Below are 6,000 nucleotides of genomic sequence, written 5' to 3'. Positions count from 1 at the left end.
CTCCTACGTGGGTGACAGGGCCCCAAGCACTTGGATCATCATTCTGATCCACTTGGGAACTGGATTAGAAACAGAGTAGCAAGCCCTCAAACCAGGACCTGATGTGGGACTTGGGCAGCCCGAGTGGTGGTCTAACCTGCGGCACCACAGTGCCCACCCCGCATCCCACATCCTCTTTTTCACTTTTCCTAAGATTATGTCATTTCTTTGAAAGGCAACGTTGAGAGAAAGAGAGATTGAGAGATTGAGAGAGAGAGAGAGAGAGAGAGAGAGAGAGAGAAGAGAGGTCTTCCATCTACTGATCCACTCCCCAAATAACTACAATAGCCAGGGCTGGGCTAGGCCAAAGCCAAGAGCCAGGAGCTTCCTCCAGGTCTCCCATGTGGGTGGCCGGGGCCCATCCTCTGCTGCTTTCCCAGGTGCATTAGCAGGGAGCTGGATCGGAAGCGGCCAGGACCCAAGCAGCTGTGTGGATTTGCGATGCCGGCTGGCAAGCTGTGGCTTAATCTGCTGTGCCCCAACGCCGGCCCCGGGAGAGGATTTGTAATGGGCCTCTAGACAGATTGCTGCAAGGACATCTATGGCACTAATGGAAACAGGATTTTTTAAAAATCACACATCTGTCTCCTGGATACTAAGGCAGACTAACCTGCAAGACTCAGGGACCGCCTCCTCCTCCACCGAGGGTGGGCATCAGCAGCTGCCTCCCAGGTGGACTTCATCAGTATGGAAATGCAGAAGGGGCGGCCCCAGCCAGCTGTAGGGACAGCCCAGGGTTCTGCACTCACTTGGGTGTTTTCAGCCCTGGGCCTGGTGGGGGAAGGTTTGCTGGGGTCTCCCGCGAGGACTCCCTCATCACCAACAGAGGCTCAGAGCCATGGGAGGCCTGACCCGCACAGGTTTATGGGAAGAGGCGGATGGATTAGAGGGCGGAGCCGCAGGGCCGCACCTGGAGGCAGTCCCGCACGCTGAATTCACAGAACTCACAGTAGGAGCCTGGGCATCATGTGCATGCCCAGGGATGCCTCGGGATGCTGTCTTCCAAGCAAGCTGCAAAAATTGGCAGGGGCCCTTCTGTGTGCTTTTGATGTGTCTGGAATTCAAATCGTCTGATTCTAAGATGCAAGGACATGGGAAGCACTAGGCTACCTCGTAAGGATGGGAAGACAGCAGAGGGCTGCGGCCCATGTCCACAGAAGTGGTGGCACTGCCACCATCCGTGAGCCTCAGGGCTGGTGCCCGTCCTCGGGGACATTAAATTAAAAAGTAATGCGGCCGCTCATTCCTTTCTCCCCTACTCCAGGCAGTGAAGAATGGGGAAAATGGAACAAAACCCTTGACTGAAACTGATCTGTCTTTTGAAAAAAATGAGACCAGCTCGCTCAGAAGTGCCATTTGAATATCTGGTGCCATCGCCACTGGCTGTCTCGGCTTGGAGATTTGTCTTGGTTGGAGGATGGCGTCATTATTTCTCCGAGGTGTGATGGCTGGGAGGCTGCTTCCACAGCAGCAGGAGACCTGGGGAGCCCCAGCCCCAGCTGCCTCTGTTATCTGCCGGATCACAGGGCGAAATTTCCACTAGAGAAACTGATAAGCAGCTTCTAACTTTATTTGCTCAACTCGAGTGCCCTTGTTATTTTATTTATGTATTTGAGCCCCGTTATCCGTGGCACAGCACTCTGGGCAGGGCGTGCGTGTTGTTTGCTGGGATTTCCGGTTTGCTCGCTGTGGTGCCCCCCTGGGGAAAAGGAAATCGTTGGTCTTTCCCTTCCAGCTTCCCGCATCCCTGATTCTTCTGTCTCATTGAACCATCCCCGGATGGGGAGCCTTCGCAAAATTCCAGGGTACCTTGCTCTCCTCTTTCCTACAAAAATCACTATTTATTTATTTATTTGAGAGACAGAGGGAGAGAGAAAGCTCTGCTGGTTCCTTCTCCGGATGGCCACGATGGCAGGGGCAGACTGAAGCCAGCAGCCAGGAACTCAGTCTAGACCTCCCGCACAGGTAACAGGAACCCAGCTACTTGAGTTGCTGCATTGCCTGCCAGGGTCTGCATTAGCAGGAAGCTGGAGTCAGGAGTCAGGACCTGAACCCAGGTCCACTGGCGTGAGAAATGGGCCCGCCCCCTGACCAGGGTCTCAACTGCCAGTCCAGGTGCCTGCCCTAGTCACGATCCCTTAGGATAAATTTGGCAAATTGAACATGTTGAGTCTCCTTTAACCTAATAGTTTTCAGAATGTGAACTTGTCAATAATAATTGCAAACAACTACATTTACTATGTGAATATTTGGCTCTGATGCTATATTTATTTTCACAACAACGTGGATAGGCAGGAATTATTATTCAAGTTTTACAATTATAAGAAATAATTTATAATATGCCTTGTTTCTGCTACAGGGGTACCATGCACAGAGAGACAAAAAGGGATAATGGATGGATAAAAATTCATCAACAACATGTTCCCAGATCCTGCCTGTTTCACAGACTTAAGAATTTAGGGCAGAGGCCGGCGCTGTGGTGTGGTAGGTTAATGCAGTGCCGGCATCCCATATGGGTGCCAGTTCTAGTCCCAGCTGCTCCACTTCCAATCCAGCTCTCTGCTACAGCCTGGGAAAGCAGTAGAAGATGGCTCAAGTCCTTGGGCTCCTGCACCCACGTGGGAGACCTGGAAGAAGCTCCTGGCTCCTGTGCAGCTCCGGCCGTTGTGACCAATTAGGGAGTGGACCAGCGGATGGAAGACCTCTCTGTCTGCTGCTCCTTCTCTCTCTGTATAACTCTGACTTTCAAATAAATAAATAAATCTTAGAAAGAAAGAAAGAAAGAAAGAAAGAAAGGGAACAGCTGAGACATGAACCGGTGCCCACGAAGGGTGCTGGCGTTGCAGGCTGCGGCTCTACCCACTGTGCCACAGTGCCGGTCCCGGTGTCCGTTATCTTCCACGAATGCCATGTAGGAATGCAGTCAGGAATCCACTGTGCGATGTTCTGATTAACTTACAGATCTCCTGAGACAGGATCACACCCAGCTGGCACTGAGAGCATTATTCCTTCCTAATTAGCCGTTGCTGTATCTGAGCTGTCACACCTGGGCCGGAACAGCCCAGCGGGGGCAGGGTGGGGTGGGGGGGTCCTGGTGTGCCCAGCAAGGCTGACAGGTGGGCCCAGGTCAGCAGCAGCCCCGGGGAGGCTGTTGGTCCCCAGCGGCAGTTCCCTCCCCGGGAACACCTGCCACGCACTGGTGGAGGAGGTATTCTCTCCTTGCCACGTGCTCTTTTGGGAATGAGAATTCAACCAAAATGTCCATTGCGACTCAAGGTCAGGATTCCTCATGGAAGGAAAAAAAGGAAAAGATCCTTTATAAAAACAAATAGCCCCTCGAAATAACCAAGAGTTGCACCTATTGCAATCCTGAAGAGATTCTTCAGGAAAATGAAATTGTATCTCCTTAGGGCCTGCTTGCTCACGCTTGTGCACTCTCTCGCTTTCTCTCTTGCTCGCTCTCTCTCCCTCTCTTTCTCCCTCTCTCTCTCTCCCTCTCCCTCTCTCTCCCTCTCTCTCTCCCTCTCTCTCTCTCTCTCCCTCTCTCTCTCTTGTGTATGTATGTGTCCTGAGCAAGGTAAACTGTTCTTGTATCCAAAAAAATCTTTTTTAAGGACAGAAAGTGAAGGCTGGGCCAGCTCTCTGGCATTTATTCTACTACCTTGCGTTGCCACTGAACGGGGTCAGGTGCGGGGTGGGGCCGGGAGGGCCACTCTGTGGGGCCTCCTTTGTCCACACAGTCTGGGGAGTCAGGTGTCCAGCCTGGCAGATCTGGAGGTGTCACCTTATCTGCATCCCAGGGAGGACGGGATCTGGGAAAGCAACTCATACTAACCCAACTCACGCGAGATTAAATTATCACTCAGCATGCACTTTTGACATTTGGAAATCAAATTATCCAGGGAATTGGCCATGCCTCGGGCCAGCTCTTCCTGTGGGGAGCCCCCGGGGGAGGCAAACTGCGGCAGGGAGAGGCTTAGAGAGTGTCCGAGTTGGGGACTGAGATGTGTGACAGCCACTCTGCAAAGTGCTGCATATATGCTGTTTACTTGGGTCCTCATACAACTATAATATTCTTTTTATTACCTCACACAGTACCTGAGGCAACTAAGACGCAGAGAAGTTGATTAGATTGGCCAGTGTCACACAGCTATTGTGTGTGACAGTTCCATGGTCCAAATGTACAGAAAACGGTATATTCAAGCATCTCCTAGCTCTGCCCAGTGGGGGCTCATATTTAGTTTTTTTAAAAAATAAGACTTGTTGGGGCTGGCATTGTGACACAGCAGTAAAGCCACTGCCTGTGATGCCGGAATCCTGTGTAAGCACTGGTTCAAGTCCCGGCTGCACCAATTCCAATCCGGCTCCCTGCTAATGTGCCCAGGAATGTAATGGAAGATGGCCCAAGCGCTCCAGCCTCTGCACCCACATGGGAGACCTGGATGGAGTTCCTGGCTCCTGGCTTCAGCCTGGCCCAGTCCTGCCAGTTGTGACCATTTAGGGAGTGAACCAGTAGGTGGAAGATCTCTCTCTCTCTCTCTCTCTTTCAAATAAACAAATAACTCTTTAAAAATAATGATAAAATAAAATAGGATTTGTTGAGGTATAACTTACATATGATAAAGTTTCCCCATTTTGGACCGGCGCCACGGCTCACTTGGCTAATCCTCTGCCTATGGCGCTGGCACCCCACGTTCTAGTCCCGGTTGGGGCTTTGGATTCTGTCCCGGTTGCTCCTCTTCCAGTCCAGCTCTCTGCTGTGGCCCGGGAATGCAGTGGAGGATGGCCCAAGTGCTTGGGCCCTGCACCCGCATGGGAGACCAGGAGGAAGCACCTGGCTCCTGGCTTTGGATCGGCACAGCGCGCCGGCTCTAGAGGCCATTTGGGGGGTGAACCAACGGAAATAAAGACCTTTCTCTCTGTCTCCCTCTGTGTGTCTAACTCTGCCTGTCAAAAAAAAAAAAAAAAAGTTCCCCCATTTTGAGTGTTCACTCAATGAGGCTTAATGAACTCACAGTCGAGTAACCAGGACCACGCTTGTGAGACCCAGCAACCCCCATGCCTGGTTCCTAACAACCATTGGTTTGGCTTCAGGCACTGTAGTTTCTCTTTTCAAGAATTTCAGGAGAATGGAAGTGGTCTTTCCCTTGCTTAGTGCAGATGCACCCGTAGGGCTCCCCCGGCCCTTGGTTGCACAGTAGCTATAGGGTCCAGTCAAAGCTCTGGCCCATTTTGGTCAAGCTGCCGTCGACTGAGCTGTAAGTGTTCTGTACGCACTCAGGCCCCAAGTTCCCCGACCAGACACGTGTTCTGCAAGTGAGTTCTCCCAGCCCAATACTTTCTGGAAGGGGAGGGGTTTGGTTTGCCTCTTCCTACTGAGACAAGGAAAGTCCTGGCCCAGGGTAAAGGATTTCTTACACTGCGAGTGGGGATTCGTGGGCTCGGCGTTTATTGTAAATTCAGAAACTGGCTAAGTGGCAGCTGGAGCTATTTTGCTCTCTGGGGAAATTTTGTCCTGTCTCATCTGGAGCCCAGGCAGAGAATGCAAACTTGTCTGACATCTTCAGTGTCTGCGGCAAGACTGTTCTTCCCGGTCCACCCTCTCCCAGGGGACAGGGCCGGTGCTCTGTCTAACCTCCCCCTGCCAGCAGCCCTCCTGTGCCCAGGGGCCGCTGACCCCACCACCAGCTTGCTGCAATTTTCTAACCACTATTTCTGGACCCAACATTTTCTAAATGCATCTCTCCCGGCGGCTCAGTTTTGCATTTGAGCATCTGCGGATGGGTCTTCGTCATCATTCAGTGTTGTAGCTTATGGTTGGCCTCCAGCCGGCCCCAGCTTAACCTTGTCCGGTTCAGCCTCTCGTTCTGTGCGTAGAGCTGGGTCTGACTCGGCTCCCCGTCCACTGCCCAGCAGTGTCGGCCCTGCCCCCCATTCTCGTCATCTTGTTTTCATGACAAG

This window comes from Oryctolagus cuniculus, chromosome 1, assembly GCF_051225735.1.
Source record: "Oryctolagus cuniculus isolate XC-2025 breed Fujian yellow rabbit chromosome 1, ASM5122573v1, whole genome shotgun sequence".
Lineage (NCBI taxonomy): Eukaryota > Metazoa > Chordata > Mammalia > Lagomorpha > Leporidae > Oryctolagus > Oryctolagus cuniculus.
This window is presented reverse-complemented; position numbering follows the sequence as displayed.